This window comes from Pteropus alecto, unplaced genomic scaffold, assembly GCF_000325575.1.
Source record: "Pteropus alecto unplaced genomic scaffold, ASM32557v1 scaffold86, whole genome shotgun sequence".
NCBI classification, from domain to species: domain Eukaryota; kingdom Metazoa; phylum Chordata; class Mammalia; order Chiroptera; family Pteropodidae; genus Pteropus; species Pteropus alecto.
Window position 1 is genome coordinate 5,660,637 of NW_006442109.1, and position 10,630 is coordinate 5,671,266.

The 10,630-nt window shown below is 39.2% G+C and overlaps 1 protein-coding gene across 2 annotated transcripts in view; it reads right to left on the bottom strand.

The window, feature by feature from the left end:
* FRMD6 (FERM domain containing 6) overlaps positions 1 to 10,201 on the bottom strand; it is a 70,801-nt gene extending 60,600 nt beyond the window's left edge. For both annotated transcript variants that reach the window (XM_015596079.2, XM_015596078.2), the window contains exon 1: positions 10,178 to 10,201. The gene's annotated coding sequence lies outside the window, so the exon portion shown is untranslated. The remainder of the gene's footprint in view (positions 1 to 10,177) is intronic.
* Between the last annotated feature and the right edge of the window lie 429 nt (positions 10,202 to 10,630).

Sequence of the window (10,630 nt, forward strand, 5' to 3'; positions counted from 1 at the left end):
GAGACCTGTTGATTCGTTTTGATGATAGTATTACAGAAAGTTAGCATTATAATTCAAAGGTAATTCCCAGAAGAGAAAATTCTTGGTGCACAATTATGATGTAAAATATAGAGCTATGAAAATTACTTAATCACATGCTTTGAAATAGTATTCACAATGAAAGTCATCAACAAAGTATAAAAGAAATATTAAACAAGTAATAATTCTATTACTTTATTTGCTCTGGCTCTTGGAAGCCCCAACCCTGAGCCATCCACTCTGTGAATGAAGGTTTCCAGGCTCGTGGGGCACTGCGACGTGTGGACTGCTCAGCTCAAATCTCTAAGAGCACAAGTCTCCCTGGAACTCAGCTGTATCCTTTTCATATAAAGGATCAATGGACTGAATTAAAGAACACGTCTTTACTAGAAAATAAAACAAATTCTTAACACAAAGTGACTGTGCTTCCAGGATATAGTTCTTATTCGAAGAGATGCAATAAAAAATAAAGAAATTGCATTAGAACTCTTTTCTATTTCAAAAGAAACAGACTATAACCTACATACTGCTGCTTTACCAAGAATAACTTGGGGGAAGCTTAAAGGCTCCCCATTCCTGTCAGAGCCTGCTGAAGACACTCATGGCCCCCAGGATTCCAAAGTTCCACCCCAAAGTCTATCAGACGTATTAAAATGTACTCACATCCAATACTCAATATTTATAAGAAACTGAACTGAAAATCAGAATTATCTTTCATAAGCTTTTCATTCTTTCTTGAACCCACTCCAATCAGGTTTTTATCCCCACTCCTCCACTGACACAGCTCAGGTCAAGGGCACCAATGACTTCCATTGTTAAACCCATTAGTACCTCTCAGTCCTCATCCTTCTTGACCTGTCAGCAATCCATGACACACTGATTCACTCTCTCCTCCCTGAAACACTTTCTTTGACTTCGAGGATATTCTAATTTCCCTCATATCCTTCTGGCTGCCCCTTCTCAGTCTTTAATGTTTCCTCCTAATCTACTCATCCTCTAAAGGCTGAAGCACTTCAGGCTCAGCCCAAGTGACTCATCACAATTAGAAAAACTCATAGTTCATCCTCCCCATGGTGTGGGTCAACAAAATTAACTGTATCTTCTAATAACAACACTGTTACTTAGGGAATGGAGACACTTTTGTCCACTAGGTTAGGGATAGGTGCATAATTCCTTTGGTTTAAGATACTCTTTTGAGATTTTTTTTTCTCTTCTCGAAAAACTGTAAATACTGATATGACTCAAAGCTTGGCCTGCAGACTGCTTTCTCTGTCTGCACACATTCCGCAAGTGACCTCATCAAAATTGTTGGTGACTTCCAAATTTATATCTCCAGCTTGCACCTATTCTTTAAACTCCAGATTCCTATATCCAACAACCTACTTAAATTCTCCACTTGGAAGTTGAACATCGTATGTTTAAAACAGCTCCTAGTTACTTTCCCAAACTAACTTCTCCATCACATTCCCATCTCAGTTCATGGCAACTCCATAATTACGCAAAAAAAACCCTCTGATGTTATCTTTACTCTGATCTCTCTTTCTCATACTCCTCAAAGAGTCGGCCAGGAAATCCTATTGGTTCATCCTACAAAATAAATCTTTGTTATTTCTCATCCCCTCCTCCACTGCTACCGGCATCTCTCAATTGGATTACTGCCAGCAGCCGCTAACTTGTATCCCTGCTTCCAACCGTGACCACCCTGCACCATTTTTCTATCTCAATCCTGCAGCCACTGAGTCTATTAAAATGAAAGTCAAATCATCTTACTCCTCTGCTCGAAACTCTCCTGTGAGTCCCAATATCACTCAGAGTAAAAGGTAAAGTTCTTAAAATCGTCCACCAGGCAGGCCCCACAGGATGTGCTCCTGAAACTTCTTTGACCTCATCTACTGCTTTGTGAACTTTCTCACTGCTCCTGGAACACGCCAAGCAAGCCTCTACCTGAGGTCTTTGCTAGTCCCTCTGAATTTCCCCAGGTCTCAGTATGGGGATCTTCCTTCAAGTTATCTTCTCAGTAAGACCTACCATGAGCATACCACAGTAAATTCTCAATGTCCCAATAGATTCTATGACTTTAAGAGAAAGACATATAACGAAACCGATTTTACCACAGGCTAATTGCTATAAACGGGAGTTAAGTTCCTATGACATTTCATTAACATTATAACATCTCCACGGTAAACAAAACGACATTATTTAAGGACCTGCTGTGCTCCAAACTGCCAAGGCCCTGGCTTCCTACCTTTAGCACTCCTAATGTCCCTCATTCTGCTCTACGTTTTTTTCAGTCACACTTATTACCTGTTTTAGTCACACTTATTACCTTCTAAAATATACAATGTGCTTTGTTTTGTTTATTGTCTGTCTCTTATTAGGATATAAGCTCCATGAAGGCAGGGCTTTTTTTCCTTATTTCATTTACTGGCATATCTCTGGAGCCTAAAACAGTGCCTGACACAGTCGGCAAACATTATGTTGAATAAATAAATGAATCTAATTAAACACGTAATAATTTCATTTTCATAGTTTTCTTTTAATCTTTCAGACTCTTACCAGATCCTGAATATTTTTGTTGCTCTTGAAAAAGCTCATTTGTACTTGAAGAATAAAATAGAAAGATCTCAATCTGACCTCATGGCCCAACGTGAATCCAGTGGCCCCAGGGAAACTAGCAGTATTCTTTGGTCATCACTGGTTCTGCTTCCTAAAACCAGGACTCCACTTAGTACTTACCTGAGACATCTAACACCTTTCTACACACATGTGTTTTGCTCTCCCACCTAGACAAGAAACACTTTGGTAGACTTGCACAAAGTATTCTACATAGACCTGGACACTTCATAAAGATGTAAAATCTGTTTTTTGATAGACTTAGTGAATACTTTTTACAGCATTAAAGTTACCAAGCTCAAGATATTACACCACACTTAACAGGGAACAGGGTTATCTGGGGGTAAGTCTCCCTTTTAATGATTGGAATGATACACTGCCCGAGGATCCTGTGCCTATTTTGACTGGGCTTGTAATTATCCTGTTTAGATGTAAATGTGTCTTTCTAATGTGCTTAAGTTCGATTTTCTTAAACATTCCCTTTGAAATTTTCAGACTATAATTTACTTTGAACAAATGGTTTAAAATCTTAAGATTTAGGCCTTATTAACAAAATTGTAAAGGGGTCTGACCTAAATTATATAAACTGTGCCAATGAAGGGGGATGGATATGAGGAATAAACAATTGTTTGATGCTAATCTAGTGGCTTTCTCTAAAAGGACTCACATAAAATCTACAGGGGACAGAAGCAAAAGACAAAGGCCGTTGGTACTCTTTAAGTTTAAAAGTACATTGCATAACATTAATCATCACAAAGAAAAAACTTTGAAATCTTTTTAGCATCTGGAAAGAAATAACTATCCAGCAGGTAGAAGCTGGGGGACTGAGACTGCGGGGAATTAGAAGAGAATTAGGAAAATTCTTGATCAACTAGTGATCAGTGAAACAGGCCTGATGTTCTTAGTGTAGCAATACAGATTGCCCAGTATCTGTAACTGAGAAATACTAGGTTGTGTTGCCTGCTTAAAGCCATCAATAAACATAATAAAATCTTGTGAACAACTGCTTATAAACAAAAGCTTAAGGAAATCCAAGAAAACCATAAATTCTTTTATACATCATTTCTTTCTAAGTAACAAGCTAACATTACTTGACTGTCTACTATGTGTCAGACATACCAAAACAATCCTGTGGAATAGTTACTACTACTATCCCCATTTAACAGATGAAGAAAAAGAGGTTCAGTGAGTTAAGTAACTTCCCCAAGGTTACATACTGGAGAATAGTGGAGCCTGGATTTGAACCCCAGAAGACAGATCTGAAAAATCTCATTCTTACCATTATGCCTCACTGCCTCTCTTCCATGTAGTCTTCAAAACGTATTGTTCTTTTCTGTAATTTCAGTGAGCAACTAACTTGTCAGAATTGTGGCCCTACAGTGAGCACATTTTGTATTTTCTAAGATTAAGCATGATAAGTTTTTGCTGTTGTAAGCAGTATCGCATTCAGGCGGGATATGTTTACTACCCATTTGTAAAAACATCTGTTATTTTACCTGTTTTACATCTTCTTAATGAGCCTAAGTTGAAATTTTGAGCCTTTTCTTGAACCATGAAAACATCCCTTTTCTCTTTAGGGAAACATGAAAGAAAATATCTATACCAATAGCTTTCCATTGCAAGCACTTTGTTTTATCTACTTGATTTCTCAGTGAAATCATAATTCTGTTTTACAAAATAAGTGCTTCCTGGGGACTGCCGCAGACTTCACCATCAGAATTTCACTGTTGTTTTAAGGTAGAGACTGACTGTTTCCAGAGATATTTAAGAAAAGATAAATTGGTGAGGAAGAGGGAGCACAGAGGGAAAGGAAAAGTGCATAGAAAAAAGAGGGAGGCATAATGGCAGAAAGAGAGAGAAAAAAATTTTTCCAACATTTTCTTAAGAATGAACTATTCTAAAAATGTTTAGAAAGCAGTCCTTTGAAATTAGGGCCTATCCTAGATCATAGAGATCAATGAAATAATGAGTCAGGAGGGACCTCAAGACATCACCTACTTGGCACTTATAAATCAAGGTCTCACTGGGGAGCCCTAGAAGAGAGGGAGAGGAGAAAAAGGGAAAAGAGAAGTCCAAAGGGCTCTGTATGGGGGCAGAAGTACAGCAGGCTTGAGGAAGTAAAATTCTGCCACACTGGGCTACAACTCTACTTCCTCTGGGCAAATCTTAGTTTCTCTGTCCATGGGACACCTCCGTGTGAATCAGAAAAGGGTACCCTGTCCTCCAGGCCAGTGGACTCACTGCTTGGAATGCAGAGTAGGGAGCTGGGTTTCAGCCCTCAGATGCACTGGTCTAGACTAGACTGAGAGTCAGAAGCAGCTTCTACTTTTAGTGCTGTCATTTGCTGTGAGACTTGTATGAGTCACTCAATCTTAAGGTACTTCAATCCCTCCATATCTGAAAAATGATGGGGCTGGCTGTCACCTAAGATCTTCTCTCTCTTCCCAATTCTCAACTGAAATCTAACAATATCTAGCAGGTATACTCCAATTGTGCCCCTGAAACACTAAGTTTCTGTGGACTGAGTTGAGCCTCTAGTGCTTTCATGATATTGCATTTTTTTCTCTCACATTTCTGAAGTATTTTTTCTCTTTTAATCTTAAGACTATACTCTTTTTTCAATTCTAAAGTGCTTGATTTTTCTTGAGTCATCAAAAGTCACATCCAACATTCAGCCCCAAACTACCCAAATGTTCATCAACAGAATGGATAAACTGGGTATATTCATTCACAGAAACAAAAAAGAACTACTGCTACCTGCATCAATTTGGACATGACACTATGTTAAGCCAAAGAAGGCATAAAACAGAACTCTTAATTAAATGCAGTCCAAGAACAAGTTAAAACTAACCATTGGCATGAAAGTCAGAATAGTGGTTACCCCTGGAGCAGGGATTCTAACCGTAAAGAGAAGCTTCTGGAGGGCTAGTAATGTTCTGTTTCTTGATTTGGATGCTGGTTGCCTGGGTATAATCACTTTCTGCTATACACTTCTGATCTGTGCATTTTTCTGGTTGTATGTAATTATTCAACAACAAATTCAAAGAAATTAAGCCATAAAGATCCACCCGACCAAGCCCCAACATCTACTGAAACTGGACAGCATAAGTGGTGCTACCTGTAGGGAGAAAATTAATTACATTTCATTTAATGTTAACTAGACAGAAAACTACCTGAGAAGCTAAATATGAAACTTCATTAATTTCCTAATATCTTCATCCAGAATTTGCTTGATTTTTATGATTTCCTCCTTCACATGAAACTGTGGTAATTGGTATAAAATATTGCTTTTCCCTGTCTTCATATAACAGGAAAACATTATTGCTCAAAGTTCTATAATACACATGTACAAAGTCAAAGTTATGAGAAAACATCTGAAAATATCACAGGATAATCAATTTGAAATACTGAGGTTCTAAATAGATACTTTGGTCAGAATTATCCCAGTTATCACATTAATAAAATGAACTGGATAATGCCCAAATCTCTACCTAATTTCCTGGATAATGCCCAAATCTTTACCTAATTTCCTGCTATACAGATCAAACTCTGCTAGGTAAGAGGGAGGCATAATGGCAAAAAGAGAGAAAAAAAAAAATCTTTTTTTCAACATTTTCTTAAGAATGAACGATTCTAAAAATGTGTAGAAAGCAGTCCTTTGAAATCAGGGCCCATCCTAGATCATACAGATGTAGAAAGCAGTGCTTTGAAATCAGGGCCCATCCTAGATCATACAGATCATTGAAATAATGAGTCAGGAAAGACCTAAAGATATCCCCTACTTGGCACTTATAAATCAAGGTCTCACTGGGGAGCCCTAGAAGAGAGGGAGAGGAGAAAAAGGGAAAAGAGAAGTCCAATGGGGGCAGAAGTATAGCAGGCTTGAGGAAGTAAAATTCTGCCACACTGGGGGCTTATTACTCAAGTGGAGAAAGGCAATCAAGAGAATGCTGTGCTCCAGACAACTTCAAGGAAGCTCCAGCAAACTCTGCCTTCTCCTTTGGCCTGTGTTTGGTTCATCTGTGGATTTGTTTCAGCACCACATTTTTCTCCTCCTCAAGCAATACAGCCTATTGTCAGATCAGTGATTTCTTTCCCCTTTCCAGTGTTCAATAATTCCTCTTTGATCAATGTGGTATCTGCATGATTTCTCCATTTCATATATATAAAAAGTGATAGTACACCAACCTGCATCAGAAGTAATTTTACCACTAATTCACAGAAGATAACTGGAAGTACAAAGGGCTTGTTTTCACTCAAAACTTTATGATAACTTCAGCCATTACTTCTGTAGAGCTCTTCTGGTCCCACAGCATGGGACTGGGCATTTGTAGTTCTCCCAAATCCTGGGGGACTAATGGAGTATTTGTAGAATCTTTGGAGCTTAGACAAAAAGTGTTTCCAGTCTTTGAAACGGGAAGTGGCCTCGGGTTGGGATGGGAGGGACACGATCATAAGCACAGAGTTCCTGAACAAAATTTAACATCAAACCAATGATTCAACACAAATGTGGGCAAAGTTTCCAGGATAAATATCGCTTCACACTGTTTAATGTTGTATATAAGCCTTACAGGGCACCTTAATTCTAATTCTTTTTTTCTCAGCTAAAAAGAACTTATTCTTTAATTCCTAGTTTTAAATATAAAGTTCTCCCTACTCCAGCCTGCTTTAAATACTCATCCTTCTAAGTTTAGATTATCCTTGCAATTCAATGTTCAGAATTCTACTTCCTCCTTCCTCTCAAATTATCCCTTTAACTTGTTTCTACTTATTTTTATAGGCCCCCAAAGCCTCTTCCTCAGGATAATGTGCAATTCAAAAAGACCTCCCGACTACCCCCTATATCAAAGTTTAACTACAGAAGCCAACAATAACATTCTTCCTGTTTGAGTTTTAGAAAAGATACATTTTGACTAAAATTTCACCACTCATAAAATTCCTTCACTGAATCTTTCCTATTCCCTCCTCCTACACTGGATTGTTTTACGCACAATCACAATGTAACCAAACTCCCAAAATGTGTAATTATGTAATCACACAAAGTCTTCTGAAAATACATATAATTTTAAATGTGCAATGCACTCTTTATAACTCTGGTGTTGGGAGTACAGGTTGCAAAATTACTGGAGTTTTCTTATAAGTGATGTATGTTGTTTCTTGGTAGAGGGAGATAAGAGGATCGTCATACAGGGACCAACTGCTTTATCAGAATACACAAACTGTGTTCTGTTCCAACAGGATTTTGCTGAAGACTGTAAACACACTTAAAATATTTTTTTCTTTAAAAAAAGAGAGTTGGAATCGGCATAATTGAAAGCCAAAGCTTCTAAGCTTTGCCCATGAGGACACACAATACTGAATACCTCCAGTTCTCCCACTTAAGAAAGACACACGCTTCCTCTACCAAACGAGGGCATTTGTGGTTTCTATTAATGAATAATAGGAAAAACCCACCTCTGCATAAATGCAGAAAACTTTCTATTCTGTAGAAGACTTAAAATAATATTAAAATGACTGTAGAAAAAGCCCATGAAATTCAGTTCCGAACTCAGAAAACCACCAAAAGGATAATGTGTGCATGCCATCTGGGATCCAGGCAGCCTCATCAACGAAAGAGAAAACTTGTTGAGATCATCCAAATCTAAAATTCACATACATTTTAACATCTGGACTGAATTAATCTTTTCTTGGTACTGGCTTTCATGTAATAAAATAATTGTTTGCAGGTTTTATTATTATTATATTTTTTTGTAAACCCACAGCCTTAGAAATCAAAATGTGCAACATCCAAGTTGAAAACTACAAAGAATTCCTTTATCAAAAAAGTTAGTTGTAAGACAGGACTCATTTACACTAAACTCTGAACCTGATAGCTCAGTCAAAAACAATTCTGTTTGAAACTTTCATTTCAAGCATCTGCCACAAAAAGGCAACACGGTCTATTATGCCATTAGTTCTGAAAGCCAAAAGCTTTAGAAGTGTATTTAGAAGTAGAAACCAAGTCCAGAAACTAGAAAAGCTCTACAGCACTCTCCACCCATTCAGTTAGCCCAGTTGAATGTTTTTTTTGTTTGTTTTTGTTTTTGTTTTTTTTAAAAGAACTTGTAGCTAAGTTATTACCTAACACACTAATATTTTGCTTTCAAAAGCAGTGTCTTCATTCTGGCCTGTATTGCTTTCCTGTAGAGCTAGGAGCATCTTAAATCTTCAAGTTCAAATTACGTACTTGAGGCTAGTGGCTTACCTCCTTTTGGGGGGGAGGGGTGAAAATAAAGATTTCCTGTCCCTTCAAATGTCTTGAGCATTGCAAGAGCTCCTGAATTATTGTGGTCGATAATGTCAGATCTCAGGCATTCTTACAAGCAATTCAAAGGGGGAGATATTAGTTCATATTACAGTCAGTCTGCCTTCTGGGGAAGATATCCAGCAGATAACTTGCTAATAGATATCCCCTGGGCGACCGTTCACATCTAATAACCCCAAAGGTCCATTTTAATATGAAATATAAATCCAATATGTTTACAAACATACTGAAAGAGAATTCAAATGTCAGCTCTCTCAATTGTGGAGTATTTTTAACATAATACTTTTATTTCTCAAAACCACATCCGAGGAAAATGATTAGGTGCTGGAAGTTTTATACTATCAAGAACAACAGCAAACGCATCTGTTTTCCTGCCTCTCTTTAGGTCTTATCCCCTCCCCCACTCCCTATCCTGGAGCCTGTTTGTAGGTCTTGGTGGACGTTAAAATTACTCTACAATGGTCTCAAAATGCTGTAGATCCTGAAAAACTTCTTATCCTTTTACATTGTTGAGCCTAAATTTATGCGCTGTTCTAAGAAGAAAAATCCAAAAGTCAAAAGCGTTTTTAATGACAGACGTATTACGGAAAATTTTCCCCACAAAGTTTTGATGCTGTGAAATATCAACTCCCTGAAATCACAGAAAGGAAATGACTTACATTCTTGAAAAATGAAGCCACTAGCAGCTTTCTCCAGAAGTATTTTCTAATCCGTAAACTACACCCTGTGGCAACAGGGAGTATTTCGTGCAAAAACTAAATTTAAATAGATGCTTATAAAACCAAAAAACAAACATTGTCGGGTCCCGGAGAAAAGATAGAATCACACATGGAAATTCCAGCAAGAGATACTTTTTATGTACATTAAAAAAAAAAAAAAAAAAACACACACACACACAACTGGAGAGCAAGACTTGAAGGCAAAAGCAATCCTAGATCGCCTGCTGAAGTTTTCCTTTCCTGCTGTGGGCAATGCATAGCTTCTGAGAGAAATATTGGCAAAACAGATTTTTGCTAAAAAATAAAAACGAAAAGGGTGTAAAAAAAATATTTCTTTGGACACACAACTGCACGGCCTGAAAATATGCCAGCGTTCACTCCAACTTTAAAATATGCTTATTTTGACAGCTCTCTATTCATGCCTTTAAGAAAACGCTTTCACCATTTGGTTATGTTGTCCCGGGACTTGAAGTGCTGTTATAATCCTTGTGGACCTCCCACGGTGGCCCCCAGCTGTCCATACCTGGCAGTTCCTGGCCATCCTAGAGGACAGACTGGTGGTCTCCTCTGCCTGGAGCCGGGCCTGCGCGCCGCAAGCTCCTGTGGGAACCCAAATTCTGCAGGCCGCGCCCCCTACTCGCATCCCACCAAGGCCCCCTTTCTGGCGCCGCCGAGCTCAACTCAATCTCTAGCTCCCGCGACTAGGCACTTTCAGGGACGATGGGGCAGACACTGCGCTCAGGTCCCTTCACGCAGCCCGGCTGCCCGGCCCCAAGGCGCGCACAACAGGCGGCAGGCACCGCACCCAGGAATGCAGGGCTCCAGGACTGGCCCCGGCGCCCCATCACAGCGACGGGACGCGACGGACAGGCGCCCCCAGAATAGGGCGCCCGGGACCACCAGGGACCCGAGCGCTGCGCACGGAGCCCCAGGGCGCAGCCCGCAGCCCCAACCGGCCTCCCGCCCTCGCCGCACA